At 31.7% G+C, this 21,213-nt stretch overlaps 1 long non-coding RNA gene across 1 annotated transcript; it reads left to right on the top strand.

The window, feature by feature from the left end:
* The first annotated feature begins 18,184 nt into the window (after positions 1-18,184).
* LOC139897561 (uncharacterized) lies at positions 18,185-19,086 on the top strand. Its single transcript, XR_011776654.1, has 3 exons — positions 18,185-18,225; positions 18,304-18,376; positions 18,476-19,086. It is a non-coding gene; the product is annotated as an uncharacterized lncRNA (long non-coding RNA).
* Positions 19,087-21,213: the final 2,127 nt, after the last annotated feature.

The raw sequence follows: 21,213 nt of genomic DNA on the forward strand, positions 1-21,213 counted from the left end.
TCAGAGATCATTTGTTATAAAAATGCAATTCGCATTATACGAGAAAAAGGAAAACCCTTAATGGTGTACGGAGAAAAGAGCAACACAAGTTAAATCTTATTAGTAATCTGAAGGCACAAAAACTAATAAGAAAAGGTTGCTATGCTGTGCTAGCACACATCGAGAAAGTCAATTCTGAAGAAAAGAACATCAATGATGTTCCAGTCGCAAAAGAATTTCCCGATGTATTTCCGAAAGAATTACCGAGACTACCTCCACACCGATCCGTTGAATTTCAAATAGACCTTGTACCGGGAGCTGCACCAATAGCTCGTGCTCCATACAGACTCGCACCTAGTAAAATAAAGAAACTTCAGAGCCAATTACAAGAACTTTTAGAGCGTGGTTTCATTTGACCAAGCACATCAACTTGGGGAGCTCCTGTTTTGTTTGTCAAGAAGAAGGATGGTACATTTAGGTTGTGTATCGACTACCGAGAGTTGAACAAACTTGCCATCAAGAACCGCTACCCACTACCGAGAATCGACGACTTATTTGATCAACTACAAGGCTCGTCAGTTTATTCGAAGATTGATTTACGTTCTGGCTATCATCAAATGCGGGTGAAGGAGGATGATATTCCAAAGACTACTTTTAGGACGCGTTACGGTCATTACGAGTTTATGGTTATGCCGTTTGGATTGACGAACGCACCAGCTGTGTTCATGGACCTCATGAACCGAGTGTGTGGGCCATATCTTGACAAGTTTGTCATTTTTTTCATAGATGACATACTTATTTACTCGAAGAATGATCAAGAGCATGAAGAACATTTAAGAAAAGTGCTAGAGTTGCTGAGAAAAGAAAAACTGTACGGTAAGTTTTCAAAGTGTGCATTTTGGTTGGAAGAAGTTCAATTCCTCGGTCACATAGTGAACAAAGAAGGTATTCAGGTGGATCCGACAAAATTGAAACCGTTGAAAAATGGGAAACCCCGAAAACTCCGAAGCATATACCCCAATTTTTAGGACTAGCTAGTTACTACAGAAGGTTCATCCAAGATTTTTCCAGAACAGCAAAACCCTTGACTGCATTAACGCATAAAGGGAGGAAATTTGAATGGAAGGATGAATAGGAGAAAGCGTTTCAATTGTTAAAGAAAAAGTTAACTACGGCACCTATATTGTCATTATCTGAAGGGAATGATGATTTTGTGATATATTGTGACGCTTCAAAGCAAGGTCTCGGTTGTGTATTAATGCAACGAACGAAGGTAATTGCTTATGCGTCTAGACAATTGAAGATTCACGAGCAGAATTATACGACGCATGATTTGAAATTAGGCGCGGTTGTTTTTGCATTAAAGACTTGGAGGCACTACTTATATGGGGTCAAAAGTATTATATATACCGACCACAAAAGTCTTCAACATATATTTAATCAGAAATAACTGAACATGAGGCAGCGCAGGTGGATTGAATTGTTGAATGATTACGACTTTGAGATTCGTTACCACCCGAGGAAGGCGAATGTGGTAGCCGATGCTTTGAGTAGAAAGGAAAGAGAACCCATTCGAGTAAAAGCTATGAATATAATGATTCACAATAACCTTACTACTCAAATAAAGGAGGCACAACAAGGAGTTTTAAAAGAGGGAAATTTAAAGGATGAAATACCCAAAGGATCGGAGAAGCATCTTAATATTCGGAAAGACGGAACCCGGTATAGGGCTGAAAGAATTTGGGTACCAAAATTTGGATATATGAGAGAAATGGTACTTAGAGAAGCTCATAAAACCAGATACTCAATACATCCTGGAACGGGGAAGATGTACAAAGATCTCAAGAAACATTTTTGTTGGCCTGGTATGAAAGCCGATGTTGCTAAATACGTAGGGGAATGTTTGACGTGTTCTAAGGTCAAAGCTGAGCATCAGAAACCATCAGGTCTACTTCAATAACCTGAAATCCCGTAATGGAAATGGGAAAACATTACCATGGATTTCATCACTAAATTGCCACGGACTGCAAGTGGTTTTGATACTATTTGGGTAATAGTTGATCGTCTCACCAAATCAGCACACTTTCTGCCAATAAGAGAAGATGACAAGATGGAGAAGTCAGCACGACTGTATTTGAAGGAAGTCATTTCCAGACATGGAATACCAATCTCTATTATCTCTGATAGGGATGGCAGATTTATTTCAAGATTCTGGCAGACATTACAGCAAGCATTAGGAACTCGTCTAGACATGAGTACTGCCTATCATCCACAAACTAATGGGCAGAGCAAAAGGACAATACAAACGCTTGAAGACATGCTACGAGCATGTGTTATTGATTTCGGAAACAGTTGGGATAGACATCTACCGTTAGCAGAATTTTCCTACAACAACAGCTACCATTCAAGCATTGAGATGGCGCCGTTTGAAGCACTTTATGGTAGAAAGTGCAGGTCTCCGATTTGTTGGAGTGAAGTGGGGGATAGACAGATTACGGGTCCGGAGATAATACAAGAAACTACCGAGAAGATCATCCAAATTCAACAACGGTTGAAAACCGCCCAAAGTCGACAAAAGAGCTACGCCGACATTAAAAGAAAAGATATAGAATTTGAAATTGGAGAGATGGTCATGCTTAAGGTTGCACCTTGGAAAGGCGTTGTTCGATTTGGTAAACGAGGGAAATTAAATCCAAGGTATATAGGACCATTCAAGATTATTGATCGTGTCGGACCAGCAGCTTACCGACTTGAATTATCACAACAACTCACGACTGTACATAACACTTTCCACGTCTCAAATTTGAAGAAATGTTTTGCTAAAGAAGATCTCACTATTCCGTTAGACGAAATCCAAATCAACGAAAAACTTCAATTCGTCGAAGAACCCGTCGAAATAATGGATCGTGAGGTTAAAAGACTTAAGCAAAACAAGATACCAATTATTAAAGTTTGATGGAATGCTCGTAGAGGACTCGAATTCACCTGGGAACGAGAAGATCAGATGAAGAAGAAATACCCACACTTATTTCCAGAAGATATGTCAACACCTCCAACTGCTTAAAATTTCGGGACGAAATTTATTTAACGGGTAGGTACTGTAGTGACCCGAAATTTTCCATGTTTATATATATTAAATGAAATTGATATTTACATGATTAAGTGTTTCCAACATGTTAAGAAATCAAACATGTTAAGACTTGATTAATTTAAATAGGTTTCATATAGACAATTGACCACCCAAGTTGACCGGTGATTCACGAACGTTAAAACTTGTAAAAAGTATATGATGACATATATATGATTATATATATAGTTAACATGATATTATGATAAGTAAGTATCTCATTAGGTATTTTAACAATGAGTTATATACATAAAATTGAGTTTATTGAATTAAGAAACTCGAAACGATATATATAACAATTATCGTTATAACAACGTCTTACTAAATACATATGAATCATATTAAGATATTGATACACTATGTTTAACCTCAATTTTATGGGTAAAACAAGATTGGATATTTGTGCTTATTGTAGCTACGTGAAAATTGGTAACAAATCTATATTAATCATATCCTAGCTAACTTATATTGTATAATACATATATTCTAATATATTATGTAATCTTGGGATACCATAGACACGTATGCAAATGTTTTGACATATCATATCGACCCATCTATATATATTATTTGGAACAACCATAGACACTCTATATGCAGTAATGTTGGAGTTAGCTATACAGGGTTGAGGTTGATTCCAAAAATATATATACTTTGAGTTGTGATCTATCCTGAGACATGTATACACTGGGTCGTGGATTGGGTCAAGATAATATATATCAATTTATTTTTGTACATCTAACTATGGACAACTAGTTGTAGGTTACTAACGAGAACAGCTGACTTAATAAACTTAAAACATTAAAACGTATTAGAAATGTTGTAAATATATTTTGAACATACTTTGATATATATGTACATATTTGTTATAGGTTCGTGAATCAACCAGTGGCCAAGTCTTACTTCCCGACAAAGTAAAAATCTGGGAAAGTGAGTTATAGTCCCACTTTTAAAATCTAATATTTTTAGGATGAGAATACATACAGCTTTATAAATGTTTTACAAAATAGACACAAGTACATGAAACTAATTTCTATGGTTGAACGACCAAAGCCGAATATGCCCCTTTTACTTCGTAACCTAAGAATTAGTAAACCAGTCTACTAATTGACGCGAATCCTAAAGATAGATCTATTGGGCCCAACAAACCTCATCTGTTGTAGCGGGTGCTTTAGTACTTCGAGTTTTTATATCATGTCTGATGGATGTCCCGGAATGATGGGGATATTCTTATATGCATCTTGTTAATTTCGGTTACCAGGTGTTCACCGTATGAATGATTTTTATCTCTATGTATGGGATGTATTGAAATATGAAATCTTGTGGTCTATTATTATGATTTGATAATATATAGGTTAAACCTATAACTCACCGACATTTTTGTTGACGTTTTAAGCATGTTTATTCTCAGGTGATTATTAAGAGCTTCCGCTGTTGCATACTAAAGTAAGGACAAGATTTGGAATCCATGCTTGTATGATATTATGTAAAACTGCATTCAAGAAACTTATTTTTGATGTAATATATTCATATTGTAAACCATTATGTAATGGTCGTGTGTAAACGGTATATTTTAGATTATCATTATTTGATAATCTACGTAATGCTTTTTAAACCTTTATCGATAAAATAAAGGTTATGGTTGTTTAAAAAATGAATGCAGTCTTTGAAAAACGTCTCATATAGAGGTCAAAACCTCACGATGAAATCAATTAATATGGAACGTTTATAATCAATATGAACGGGACATTTCAATCTATTCAAGAAAACAACAAAGAATGATACAGTTTCAGGTAGGGTTCAAAATTAGACTGATTAATTACAAAAGGTTATGGGTTTTTCTTTCAATTCTAACGGGTTGAAGTTGAACAATTAAGGTAAAATTTGAAATGTAATTGGTACCAATATCCACTTTAATGTACAATTAAGAAAACCATACATGTAAACATATAAATCAAAGTGTAATTGTTAACTCATGTTTGGAAAATAAGTTAAGTTACAATTGGATCAAATGTGTATACAAAAAAACATTTTTGACTTTCAAAAGTCGAAGAAACAACTTGACTTTAATTCAAACCATTATGTTCCTCCATACCAGGCCGAGTCTCAATCACAATCAACACAATAAGAAACCCTAGATGACTACAAAAATTCTAACATACAACACATTATTAATAGTAGCAATAGGCCCTTTTCCACCCCCTAACATCAAACCATCAAACCAAAACCCATAACAACCAAGTAAAAAAAAAACCCCATTTTCAGCCTATAACCACTCAAAACAATATCATGCATATTCCAATTGCATTTTACATCTATATTAGAACACCATACAACATTAAGAAAATGGTATGCATTTCCTGTTTAACACATAGTGACAAAAAAAAATCAATCATATTCAACCAACATTATCACACCCAAATTTTGTGCATGTTACGTCTTTATTAACACGTATTAGCTTATGTGAAACAAAATAGCGAGAATATTCAATCAATAAAAAGGTAAAGAATAAGAATAACTAACATTTGACTATTTATTTTAGGCGTATACTCAAATAGTTAGTTATGCGAAAGAGTACGAAAATATGTAAATGTGTTTTTTTTCTCAGACATACACTCACAGTTTATATCACTTAAGGAAATTTTAAATACCTCTTGTGTTGATTTAAGCGACTTGGTCAGTTAAACCCATTTTCTTTGTCCAACCCTTATTATTTAAGCAAAATTAAGAAATCTTCAGCACACTGTTAATTCATAGACAGGTAATGAACCCTTGTGCATTTCCTTACAACATTCACAAAAGAGCTCTTTAAGAAATGCATCTATCAGTTTATATGTGTATTTTACTACACTAAACCTTCTAATAAAGGGTTATATAGTAAATGTGAAAACTTACGTATATATAGCAATCTATAACAGGTATCTCACCCACCATTGTTTTGTTCAAGTACCAAATGTAGTGACCCGAACTTTTCCATGTTTATATATATTAAATGAAATTGTTTTTTACATGATTAATTGTTTCTAACATGTTAAGCAATCAAACTTGTTAAGACTTGATTAATTGAAATAGGTTTCATATAGACAATTGACCACCCAAGTTGACCGGTGATTCACGAACGTTAAAACTTGTAAAAACTATATGATGACATATATATGGTTATATATATAGTTAACATGATATTATGAAAATTAAACATATCATTAAGTATATTAACAATGAACTACATATGTAAAAACAAGACTACTAACTTAATGATTTTGAAACGAGACATATATGTAACGATTATCGTTGTAACGACATTTAATGTATATATATCATATTAAGAGATATTCATACATCATAATATCATGATAATATAATAATTTAAAATCTCTTTTGATATTATAAACTTTGGGTTAACAACATTTAACAAGATCGTTAACCTAAAGGTTTCAAAACAACACTTACATGTAACGACTAACGATGACTTAACGACTCAGTTAAAATGTATATACATGTAGTGTTTTAATATGTATTCATACACTTTTGAAAGACTTCAAGACACTTATCAAAATACTTCTACTTAACAAAAATGCTTACAATTACATCCTCGTTCAGTTTCATCAACAATTCTACTCGTATGCACCCGTATTCGTACTCGTACAATACACAGCTTTTAGATGTATGTACTATTGGTATATATACTCCATTGATTAGCTCTTAGCAGTCCATGTGAGTCACCTAACACATGTAGGAACCATCATTTGGCAACTAGCATGAAATATCTCATAAAATTACAAAAATATGAGTAATCATTCATGACTTATTTACATGAAAACAAAATTACATATCCTTTATATCTAATCCATACACCAACGACCAAAAACACCTACAAACACTTTCATTCTTCAATTTTCTTCATCTAATTGATCTCTCTTAAGTTCTATCTTCAAGTTCTAATTGTTCTTCATAAATTCCAAAAGTTCTAGTTTCATAAAATCAAGAATACTTCCAAGATTGCAAGTTTACTTCCAAGTTTTCTAAATCCATTCCAAGTAATCATCCAAGATCAAGAAACCTTTGTTACTTACAGTAGGTTATCTTTCTAATACAAGGTAATAATCATATTCAAACTTTAATTCAATTTCTATAACTATAACAATATTATTTCGAGTGGAAATCTTACTTGAAATTGTTTTCGTGTCATGATTCTGCTTCAAGAACTTTCAAGCCATCCAAGGATCCTTTGAAGCTAGATCCATTTTTCTCATTTCCAGTAGGTTTATCCAAGGAACTTGAGGTAGTAATGATGTTCATAACATCATTCGATTCATACATAAAAAGTTGTCTTATTCAATGTTATAAACTTGTAATCACTAGAACATAGTTTAGTTAATTCTAAACTTGTTCGCAAATAAAGTTAATCCTTCTAACTAGACTTTTAAAATCAACTAAACACGTGTTCTATATCTATATGATATGCTAACTTAATGATTTAAAACCCGGAAACACGATAAACACCATAAAACTGGATATACGCCGTCGTAGTAAAACCGGGGGCTGTTTTGGTTGGGATAATTAAAAGCTAAGAATAACTTTGATTTAAAAGCTATACTTCTGGAAAAATGATTTTTCTTATGAACATGAAACTATATCCAAAAATCATGGTTAAACTCAAAGTGAAAGTATGTTTTTCAAAATGGTCATCAAGATGTCGTTCTTTCGACGGAAATGACAACCTATTTCAAAAACGACTTGTAACTTGTATTTCCGACTATAAACTTATACCTTTTCTGTTTAGATTCATAAAGTTAAGTTCAATACGAAACCGTGGCCACTGGAATCACTCAAAATGGATTAGAAACGAAGAAATGGCGAGTAAAACAAGATTGATAAAAACTACTCATTTTACCTACGTGAAAGTTAGTAATAAATCTATTCCAACCATAACCTAATCAACTTATATTGTATATTATGTAATCTTGAGATACCATAGACACGTATACAATGTTTCGACCTATCATGTCGACCCATCTATATATATATTGCGGAACAACCATAGACACTCTATATGTGAATGTTGGAGTTAGCTATACAGGGTTGAGGTTGATTCCAAAATATATATATAGTTTGAGTTATGATCAATACTGAGATATGTATACACTGGGTCGTGGATTGATTCAAGATAATATTTATCGATTTATTTCTGTACATCTAACTGTGGACAACTAGTTGTAGGTTACTAACGAGGACAGCTGACTTAATAAACTTAAAACATCAAAATGTATTAAAAGTTTTGTAAATATATTTTGAACATACTTTGATATATATGTATATATTGTTATAGGTTTGAGAATCAACCAGTGGCCAAGTCTTACTTCCCGACGAAGTAAAAATCTGTGAAAGTGAGTTATAGTCCCACTTTTAAAATCTAATATTTTTGGGATGAGAATACATGCAGGTTTTATAAATGATTTACAAAATAGACACAAGTACGTGAAATTACATTCTATGGTTGAATTATTGAAATCGAATATGCCCCTTTTTATTAAGTCTGGTAATCTAAGAATTAGGGAACAGACACCCTAATTGACGCGAATCCTAAAGATAGATCTATTGGGCCTAACAAACCCCATCCAAAGTACCGGATGCTTTAGTACTTCGAAATTTATATCATATCCGAAGGGTGTCCTGGAATGATGGGGATATTCTTATATATGCATCTTGTTAATGTCGGTTACCAGGTGTTCACCATATGAATGATTTTTATCTCTATGTATGGGATGTGTATTGAAATATGAAATCTTGTGGTCTATTGTTACGATTTGATATATATAGGTTAAACCTATAACTCACCAACATTTTTGTTGACGTTTAAAGCATGTTTATTCTCAGGTGAATACTAAGAGCTTCCGCTGTTGCATACTAAAATAAGGACAAGATTTGGAGTCCATGTTTGTATGATATTGTGTAAAAACTGCATTCAAGAAACTGATTTCGATGTAACATATTTGTATTGTAAACCATTATGTAATGGTCGTGTGTAAACAGGATATTTTAGATTATCATTATTTGATAATCTACGAAAAGCTTTTTAAACCTTTATTTATGAAATAAAGGTTATGGTTTGTTTTAAAAATGAATTCAGTCTTTGAAAAACGTCTCATATAGAGGTCAAAACCTCGCAACGAAATCAATTAATATGGAACGTTTTTAATCAATAAGAACGGGACATTTCACCAAAGGTTCTCGAATGTTCTCCAATTAAATGCCATCAAATGTCCACAATGTCATAATTGTTTCACCTTTCAAACCCAAAGAGAACGAACCAAGACCTGCAGCAGCTAGATCGTACATGTTCAAGCCCGGGTTTGTTCCGGATACTTTTACTTCCCTTGACTCCTACTTGTTCCGATACTCAATCTACATCGATTGGTGGCTGAAGGATAACAACAAAAGTCATGGGTTAATGAAAAAAAAAATATATTTTCTAGAATGGTGCTAAATAGCATTTATATGTATAAAATAATATAAAATAAAGAATACTTGGTGCAAGATATAGTAAAGATTATGGTAATGTTAACATGCTTGCAAGAAATGCTTTAAAATACCTGCAATCTAATGCCAACATGCTTGTTACAAATCTTTTTTGTATTTTCAGCATGATTGTTATAAATATCCTTTGCATTCAAGGTGCGATTGAGTAAGATGAGAAGATTATAAAGGAAATAAGACAAGTAATATATTAATAATATACATCCATGTGTAGAGCAATTAAGCTTCTTGAAAACATAGTGTGAAGATCGATTACAGTCCTGCAAAAATATCAATGAATGGTTATAACTACAAAATATATGTTTGGCCCTAAATAACAAATGTGTTGAAAAGGCAAACTACAAAACTACTATATCATATTTCTGTATGAACTTTTAACTTGATAATATATAAGAGTATGGAAAATACTTATATTCAATTTTGTTATTAGTCCAAGTCTGGAGACAAAATACCCTTTTATATTTTTGAAGCAATCATCCCTACATGGCTATTTGATAATAATATTAACATAATTATTGACTATTATTAGTTCCACATCCAATTAACAAATGAATCAACTCTAAAAATAATTCAAATGCTTGTGAAGCAGATATTTCAATGCTTGTGAAGGAGATATTTTAAAAAGGATACGATGGTTACTTTCAGGTCATATAGTTAGTTATTACCAATTCTAATTTTACCAGAGAAATTTTCAATATTTGATCCCTAAATCTTCATCACAAACATATACGAAAACCCTAAGGCTATGTTCCAGGGTTGTTATTTTGAGATAAAGGGATTGATTTGGAAGGAGATCAAAATTAGAAATGTGTTCTCAAGTTTTGACAGGAAAGAAAGGGAAGGGAATGGATGGGTATTTTACTCTTCATCTCTTCCTTCCAAATTGGAAGGATTTGAAATCCCTCCCCTTCATTCCCATTCCTTTCATTTCACTTCCTTTATAAAAAACTGGGGAACAAACCCTAAATCTTAATTGATCAAATACGAATATATGAAAACTTAGAGTTTGAAATCAAAATCATCATGTAACAAACAAAACACACGACTTTAAAATTAGAACTTGATTGATCAATTCATACAAGAATCTCTAAAGATAAATAAACACTTACAAATGAAGAACACTTGAACTCCAAATCAGAACTGAAATACGATGCCAGAGACTTTGATTGATGTTCGACTAAAAATGAAGCAGAATTTCAAACAGGGAACAAATTAATCATAAACTAAATACAACAAAAACCCTAATTTGATGTCGTAGATGCTTACTTACGTACAATCTTGACCGATGATTTGAATTCATTCATCGAAAAGTTAATTGAAATCCCTAAATTCATCATACAATAGTTAATTTTCAACATAATATATGAGGCATCATAATCATAAAACCCTAAATTTGAAACTAAAATTAATATAAACTAACCCGTGATTTGAAATTGAAGATGATTCAACAGTCGATAGTGCTGCAACTAAGCGGATGGCAAACGATTTTAGGAACTATTTATGAGATTTATTTTTGAACTTTTGATGTGGTTAGCAGCCGATTGTAGGAGGATGGTCGTAGGGTTTCATAGTTTGTTGATTGATTTTGATCTATGTTCATTGTAGGAAGCGATTAGGGTTCCTGAATTTCGGATGAAAAGCGTAAGTAAATGATAATGGCGTGACCCCTATTCACTTCAGATACTCCCGTAATTTTTATTGCATGGGTATTATGGGAAGTCTGATGTGAATGCAATTAGTTATAAGGTTATAGGTTGATCCAATGGTTATTAAGTAAGGGCAATGGAGGCCATTTTTTTGATCTAATGGTCCAGATTCAAAAATGCTAAAAAGCGTATCTCAATTTTTCTTTTCTTTAATGTATAGTATAGATTATAAAAATTACGGAGTAATACGTACGTTATTATATTTTATTTCTATATCAACATATAATAAATATAAACTTTGTGTTGTAGCTCATGTGATAGTGGTCTGCCTCTCTTAACGAGAGGTCAGGAGTTCGACTCCCTTGGGATTCAACATTTCACAGAAGGTTGCCTCTTTACATTTAAATTCCATCCAAGGGTGCCTCCGCACATCGAGTTGCGGAGGCAGTGGAGAAGGGGGTTTTACCGCCCATATCCTCGGATTAGGCTGAGTTTTTTCTGGGCAGCAGTTGGAGGCGAGTTATACAACTGTGAGAGATGAACATGTGGGTGGTTAAGTCCATGGGTGATCCCATACTATTGTTAAAAAAATATATTGAATAAATATATAAATATAATATATAGTATAATATAAATACATATTATAAATATAATATATTATAAATATATATATCGTAAATATATAAATTAAATTATAATATATATATATATATATATTCAATATATAAATATAATATATAGTATAATATAAATACATATTATAAATATAATATATTATAAATATATATATCGTAAATATATAAATTAAATTATAATATATATATATATATATATTAATAATATTACATGAGAGCAAATTTGGGGTACTATTGGTGAATAGTACCCCTTCCAAGCTTAATCGACTTGTACGTTGTGTAGAAACAGTTGTACCCACAAGGCTCAATACCAAGCTACATTGATTTTTTTTTATTTTACCATTTCCCTCTCATTTTTCCCTACCATTTTTACTAAAAGCGTGCTAAAAAGGTTTTACCATTTTGTTTTTAAACTTATTTCTAACAAAAACATCATCCTTCTTATTTTGCTATTTTTACCCTTCTTTTTCCTTACAATTTCCGTTTAACTTTCGCCAACAACATTTCGTATATACTAGAAGAGAAAGTTGAGATTCGTGGCAACACGCGATCAGCCCTCTACTAATATATATTCATTTAGAAAATGAATGAACAGTAATTTTTAAATGAGATTCAATTTTGAAAATTGATAGTTTTAAGTATTAAATATTAAATACTGTAAATCTATATCTTAGGAAAGGGTGATTTTTACTGTAGCAGGCCATACAAATGCCAAGTGTTGCTTTGCCATTCGACCAAGTTAATTGTTTCTTATTCTTGTTTGGCAAATTGGGTATTGGTTTATTGATGTATAGGGCAGCCCATTTGATTACAGATATATTTAAGTTTTATATGCTGGACCATGGGCAGATGTATAGCCCTATGAGTGGTTGCACTTGCAACCAAACAAATATGTCCATCTAGTACATATTTCTTGGGTTTTTGTTAAACTCCATTGAGTGCTACCACTGAAATTTGTTGTGTGCAACCTCTCTAACCCAATTTATAATTCTAAAGCCAACTAATTATTAACAAAAGAAGCTACAATTGTAAGCACAAAATTAAGATTCAAGTTCACTGTGTTTTTTTATTGCCATGGATGACCGATGAATTGTGAAGAAAAAAAAAAGGAGAAGAAGAGCACTAGACACTAGACTAGAAAGAAAAGATAAGATCATAGGTTATGCACGTTATATTGTTAGGTGATATCTTTTCATATATAATTTATCTTTTATTTAATTAGATTATTACTCCTATTATGGAGTACTTATATTATTATACCTTTCTTTTATTTTTGCTTATAATATTATTATTATTAATTATAATTTTATATTAGTATATTATATATTATATTTTATTATTTATTTATTTTTTTACGAACAACAAAATTTATATATTTATATATGTTGGAAAATTAGTTTTGATGTGTGAATTAAAATTGATGTTAAAGAGTAAGTTTGAAGGTTGCAATTATTGTGACTCTTCATATCTTTAACTTGTCAATAATAATGACATTTTATTGTCATTAGGTCACCATCCTTTTGTTTTCTCCCATGACATATAACAAGAGATGTAGTCTCTAGTTGAAGTAGTAGAAAAAATGGCTCGTGAAAACCACATACATATATACAACTTTACATAAGCTTTTGTAAGTATAGTGTTCATCTTTTTGGACAAATAAAGTGTGTAGCTTATGAAGAACAATATAGACAACTTTTTCAGGCAAGTTGAAATGTCCCGTTCATATGGATTATAAACGTTTCATATTAATTGGTTTCGTTGCGAGGTTTTGACCTCTATATGAGACGTTTTTCAAAGACTGCATTCGATTTTTTAAAATAAACCATAACCTTTACTTTATCGATAAAGGTTTAAAAGACATAGCGTAGATTACCAAATAATGATAATCTAAAGTACAACGTTTACACACGACCATTACATAATGGGTTACAATAATATATTACAACAATTTATTTTTCGAATGCAGTTTTTCTTTAAACATTAACATACAAGCATGCTGACTCTAAATCTTGTCCTTAATTTAGCATGCAACAGCGGAAGCTCTTAATAATCACCTGAGAATAAACATGCTTTAAACGTCAATAAAAATGTTGGTGAGTTATAGGTTTAACCTATATATTTATCAAATCGTAATAATAGACCACAAGATTTCATATTTCCATTTCTCATAAACATCATGCATGCATATAGCAATCTGCATAAAAATCATTCATATGTTGAACACCTGGTAACTGACCTTAACAGGATGCATATAGAATATCCCCATCATTCCGGGACTCTCATCGGATATGATAAATCGAAGTACTAAAGCATCCGTAACTCGGATGAGGCTTGTTGGGTCAAATAGATCTATCTTTAGGATTCGCGTCATTTAGGGGCCATTTCCCTAATTCTTAGGCTACCGAGCTAAAAAGGGGCATATTCGGTTCGATAATCCAACATAGAATGTAGTTTTGATTACTTGTGTCTATTTTGTAAAACATTTATAAAACTGCATGTATTCTCATCCCAAAAATATTAGATATTAAAAGTGGGACTATAACTCACTTTCACGTATTTTCACTTCGTCGGAAAATAAGACTTGGCCACGGGTCGATTCACGAACCTATAACAAATATATACATATATATATATATCAAAGTATGATCGAAATATATTCACAACATTTTTATTACGTGTTGACGTTTTAAGTTGTTAAGTTAGCAGTCCATCGTTAGTAGTCCACAATTAGTAGTCCACAGTTAGTAGTACATAAATAAATATATTTTCTCGAATCAATCCACGACCCAGTGTATACAAGTCTCAGACTCGATCACAACTCAAAATATATATAATATTTTGGAATCAACCTCAACCTTGTATAGCTAACTCGAGCATTACCGCATATAGAGTGTCCATGGTTATTCCAAATAATATATATAGATGACGTCGATATGATATACGTGTCTATGGTCTATCAAGATTACATAATATATATTAGACTATATGTATCATACAATATAAGTTAGTTAAGTTATGGTTAGTATAGATTTGTTATAAAATTTTCGTAGCTAAACTAATAAATCTAACCAATTTTGTTTTACCCATAATTTCTTCGTTATAAATCCGTTTTGAGTGAATCAAATTGCTATGGTTTCATAATGAATTGAAATTTATGAAACTAAACAGAAAAAAGTATAAGTTTATAGTCAGAAATACAGGTTACAAGTCATTTTTGAAAGAGGTAGTCATTTCCGTCGAAAGAACGACATCTTGATGACCATTTTGAAAAACATACTTTCACTTTGAGTTTAACCATGATTTTGGGATATAGTTTCATGTTCATATGAAATATCATTTTCCCAGAAAAACAACTTTTAAATCAAAGTTTATCATAGTTTTTAATTATCCAAACCAAAACAGCCCCCGGTTTTACTACAACGGCGTATGTCCGGTTTTACGGTGTTCTTCGTGTTTCCAGGTTTTAAATCATTAAGTTAGCATATCATATAAATATAGAACATGTGTTTAGTTGATTTTAAAAGTTAAGTTAGAAGGATTAACTTTGTTTGTGAACAAGTTTAGAATTAACAAAACTATATTCTAGTGATTACAAGTTATAATCTTCGAATAAGATAGTTTTATATATATGAATCAAATGATGCTATGAACACCATTACTACCTCAAGTATAGTAGGTAAACCTACTGAAAATGATGAGAAAATAACTTGAGCTTCAAAGGATCTTTGATGGCTTGGAAGTTCTTGAAGTAGAATCATGACACAAAAATAAGTTCAAGTAAGATTACTACTCGAATTAAGATAGTTATAGTTATAGAATTCGAATCAAAGCTTGAATATGAATATTACCTTGAATAAGAAAGATAACCTACTGTAAATAAAAAAGGTTTCTTGATCTTAAATGATTACTTGGAATGGATTAAAATGCTTGGAAGTAGACTTGTAAACTTGAAAGTGTTCTTAAAGTTTTCTTGAGTAGTTGTTTTGTAGGTTGTTTTATGTATGGATTTATGAGCTAGATTGATGTAGATTTTGATGAAGATGATGAAGAACACTTAGAACATGAAAAGAGAACTTGAGAGAGATGTGTTTGATGCATAAAAGTTGGAAAATGAAAGTGTTTGTGTGAGTGCATGAATTCGTGATTTTGAAGTCAAGATAAAGGCTCCATAAGTTTGTATTTTGAAGTCTTTGATTTAATATACTAAGTCCCCTTCAACTCTACTTTCTAGCTCCGTTTATGGAAATAAGCCATATACTAAACTTTTTTTTTAGTTTAAACTAGTGACACCAGTGATTACAATACCTAGATCCGCCACTGATGTTAATGTTAATTAATTGTTGTGTTTGTATAACTATCAAACTATTAGTGCACTAAATTGGTTGTGATGTTTGGAGTTTCCTTATCTTGTTTCTTTTATAATGTTGTATTTTTATATAGTTTGGGATCCTTAGTTTGCAGAGATCGGTATGAAAGTGGTGGTGGACTTGCATGGAGGACGCAAGAGTGCTGTTGGTTATGGTTGCAGTTGTGGTGGTCATTATTTGTTAGAGTGTAAACCCGTCATTATTTGTTAGAGTGTAAACCCTTTACATTCTAACATTATTGTTGCCAAGTAATGGTGGCGCCATGTGACGACCCAGAAATTTCCGATCAAATTTAAACTTGATCTTTATATGTTTCCGACACGATAAGCAAAGTTTATAATACTGAGTCTCGAAAATTTTGGAACTATGTTCATGTATTCAATTACCTTCAACCAGTTTCTACGATTCAAGAACAATTAATTGTAAATAGATATGAGTGTGTGTGTGTGTATATATATATATATATATATATATATATGTATATATGTGGTAATTGAAAATATAATTTGAAATATTATATGTTATTGCTATTAAAATTTAATTATGTAAAATAAATAAAAATAAGATATTATAATAATTATTATTTAAAATATATCTATATATATAAATAAAGTATATTAAAAATAAATATTAAATGATTGTAATACTCATTTGATGTCTCGATTGATATTAAGCAAGTTAAATTCAAACTTATGTAATTTTAAAATAAACGGTGATACAAAAATGAGTTATATAAGTTGTAGGCTTATTAAAAGTATATTTAGGATATAACTAATTAATTTTAACACTTTTTATATTTTACCCTTAAATGAGAGGGACAGTTGATGTAATTTTTATTTATTAAATTAATGACTGAATTTTATACCATAATGACCAAAATAAATAAATATAGTTAATTTAAAAATATGGGATTTTTCTGAACACTTTTATCTGTCACTGATTTCGCACAATACACAGTCTGTGAAAACTGTCGGTAGAAAATACAAAATAGGTGGCTGCTTAACTGCACACACGTTTCAATTGAGGAATTAATAGGATTATATTTATTATTATATTATTATTATAATATAACTCATGCACTGAATGAAACTTAAATTACTATTTGCATAGTTTAATTAAGATATTTATGCCACTGTTTTTGGTCTAACTCCTATACCTCAATCAATATTACAGAGTAACTATATCTATATATATATATATATATATATATATATATATATATATATATATAAGCTACATATTCATAAACATCTATCAATCTATCTATCTATTAGTATAAATCCACGTGGCGCTTCCTGGTTTCTTGTCATCAATTCTAATTTTCTCACAATTTTGAATTAAAAAAATCACTAATTACCTCCTCCTAACACGTGTCCCTTAATACTAAACTTTCAAAATACGTTTTAGGGTTCTTTTCATTCTCCTCCTTCAATTTAATCACCTCCAATTTTTACATACGTATTTTCTCAATCGTTCCTTACCAGCGGCTTCGATTCAACCCTAGGGTTTCGGATGTCGTGGTCTTTTGTCTTTGCGATTATCATCCAACCTTAGGGTTTTGGATTTTGTGGCTTTTTGTCCTGGCAGTGATTGTTTGAACCCTAGGGTTCTTAATTTTTTCGCAAACATTTGAGAGTTGGAAGAGAAACTCCTATCATTTGAAACCGTCCTCACTAACGTCGTAGGTTTTATTCCCGACGTTAATCTATCTTCGCATGTGTTTTTTCTGGGAGACATTCACTTTTCATCCGATTGATGTTAGGCAACTTCCATTTGTGTAAGTATTTTCTTTAGTTCCTTTTTTATATTGTGTATTTATATATTTATTATTCATTGTTGATGTTAAACATCTCTGTTTTGTTGCAGCGGTTATATCAAGTGATGGGCTGATACACTCTAATCACAATACTACACAAACTTTTTTTTAACATCAGGTTCTTTTTTTTATATCTATTTGGCTATAGTAGTTACTTTTTATATTATGCTGTCTTTTTATTGAATCAGTTTCACAGAAACATCATAGGTGAGTCACTGGGAAATATGCCACAAAAGAGCTCAACAATGTTGAAACCAAGTTGGAGAAAGGTATTAGCATGATCAGATCGAAAAAGTTAGTAAACTCTTTAATCTTCACTTATTAAAACTTATGAGTTTTAGTAATCTCACATCTATTTTATCTTGCAGAACAAACTTATATGTGCTGAAATCAGAATATATGCAAAAATGAGTAAGTAATGTGCTGTTTAGCATCTTTTGATAGTACATTTGGATTTAGTTAACCGTTGTAGAGTTCATCATAATTCACTCAGATTTAGCTCTTTTATTATATAGTTGAATCATTTGACGTGTATCGTACTAGCGTATTTAGTCAATTAAATCACCTAGCTTAACCATTTTTGTTTCCATTCACAAACTGAAATTGCGCATGCAGTATATATACACACAAATTGAACAAAAGTGGGGTCTTCGAAACAAATCAAGATCTGTTTATGTTGAATCTTAATGGAACAGCTTATTAACTTCATTGTTCACACCTTGGGTTAATTACATTTTCTATTTTCTTTAATTTTAGTGCCAATTTGTATTACCGTATGTTATAGATGCGTGATGTATATTTCATGTTTTTACCCCAATTTTGATCTGGCTTTGTATGGGTATCGGCGATGTTTGCTTAATCTTTGAATTGAGGGTAAAAGATGTTACTACTAATTTTCCGTGTTATTTATGTTTTTGTTGTCTACAATCTTTTGTATCATTTAGTTTTTGAGGAGGACCTGGCTATAAGTGCGGAGAAGGTATGTAGCTTACGTATAGTTTTTTTTTTTCTTAATGATTCGAATTCGAACTTTTTTGTTGTTGTGGAAATACTGTTATTTTCGTCACTTTAATGAAGGCATGTGATAGGGTAGTCAAGACGACGGGTACTGTATATCTTCTTTTTAATCAACGAACAAAAAAAACACACTGCTTCACAACTGCTCCATAACCCGTTATAAAATTAGATTTTCGAACGAACGAATGAGCTCAGATTTTTGTTGCCGAAACGAACGAGCAAGAACATATCGAGTAAATGAAGAATCGATTGTAGGACGTGCAATTAGATATATCATATTTCAAGTTTAAGTGCACTTTATATTAAATGTTAGTATTTTTTTTTTTCTTATTTGTTCAAGAAGTATTTTTTTGTGTGGTTGTTCTTGATTTGAATCACTTTTGATTTGTGTTCATCAGTTAATATAGGTCAGCAATATGTGTTCGCTTGGGTCTTCTTCCATTACAATGATTTACCTTCCATCTTCTTCGATGAGAAGAATGTAATCCCCTCCTCGATTATCCGAAAATCACGCTTCCATCTGTAGTAAAAAGGGATACCGAATTATAGCAAACCGCTAGTAATATTTGAAATAAAAACAATAAAGGAACACCAAGATTTAACGTGGAAAACCCCAATAGGGTAAAAACCACGGGCAAGAAAGAAACGTTTCACTAATAAGAATAATAGGAATTACACTTCTCACTAATTACAAGGATAAGCACCAATCTTTATATCTCTTGTGATTAGGAGATTAACACTCACTAACTCTCTATAGACTCTTTTAGTATACAAGAACACTTGTGATTTTGGGATGTATAAATGAGCATGTATGATTAGGGATGGCAATGGATACCCGATCCAGTGGATATCCATCCGATCCACCGGATTATTCGTGGATATGGACGATCTAAATGGATATGGATATGGATGTGGATGAAAAAATTTTATCCATGGATGAACCCGCTTTCACCCGAAATAACTAAATGTATAAATTTATCACTCAAATTAGTATCATTTATGTAGTGATATTTCATTAATTATATTCATATTCATCTTTCTTTATATTTTCTCTAAAAATATAACTTTCTTCTTATATTTTGTTTTGTTTAAATAATCAAATGTATCTATCGTACTTTGGTGGTTCAAATGTGATTCCATGTAACTAAAAGTAAGCAACTTACATGTCGATATCTTTACACATTTAATAGGTTATCTATTGAATATTTGTTATATAGATTAGTAAAATGTGACTTTCGATCGCATAAACTATTAAAAATATTACTTTTGATCGTATATAGTGAACCACCGCTTATAATTGTTAAAAATAAAATAAATTTAAACGGATATGGATAATTATCCATTAACCCGCTTCACCCGACGGATATGGATATGGATGGATGAAAAGTAAAAAAAAATAAATGGATATGGATATGGATACGGCCTCACCCGATCCATATCCGATCCATTGCCATCCCTATGTATGATGCTCTATTTATACTACTTGAAAATGAAGAAGTTGTGTACAATTTGACCACCATATGCTAGTTGTAATCAAGTTGTCATATATATGGTAGTTGTAATCAAATTGACAACTATATGAAAGTTGTAAACAACTTGACAACCATATGAAAGTTGTGATCAAATTAAATTTGTCATGCTATCTTCTAGATTATTAATTCAACAATCTCCCACTTGAAGATTTGATTGAAGCTAAATCAATCTTCACACGTTAATCCTTCCTTGCCAATGATGTTGTTTACGTTTCTGCTAGGCCGCATGAGGAACGACACCAAATAAACTTGTCACAGTTGATCGACTTTGTTAGAAAATCAGCCACATTGTTGTCAGTATGAATTTTCTGCACATCCACGATTCCTTCTTCCACTTTCTGACGAATGAAGTGATATTGAACTCGTAAATGCTTTGTCTTTGAATGAAATGCTGGATTCCTTGCAAGATGCAAGGCACTCTGGTTGTCACAAAATAGAGTGATATTCTCTTGTTTGTATTCGAGTTCCTCCAACAACATCTTTAACCATACTGCCTCTTTAGCAGCATGAGTAGCTGCTACATATTCTGCATCTGTTGTTGACGTGGCCACAACTGA

The sequence above is a fragment of the Rutidosis leptorrhynchoides genome, chromosome 3 (assembly GCF_046630445.1).
Source record: "Rutidosis leptorrhynchoides isolate AG116_Rl617_1_P2 chromosome 3, CSIRO_AGI_Rlap_v1, whole genome shotgun sequence".
Lineage (NCBI taxonomy): Eukaryota > Viridiplantae > Streptophyta > Magnoliopsida > Asterales > Asteraceae > Rutidosis > Rutidosis leptorrhynchoides.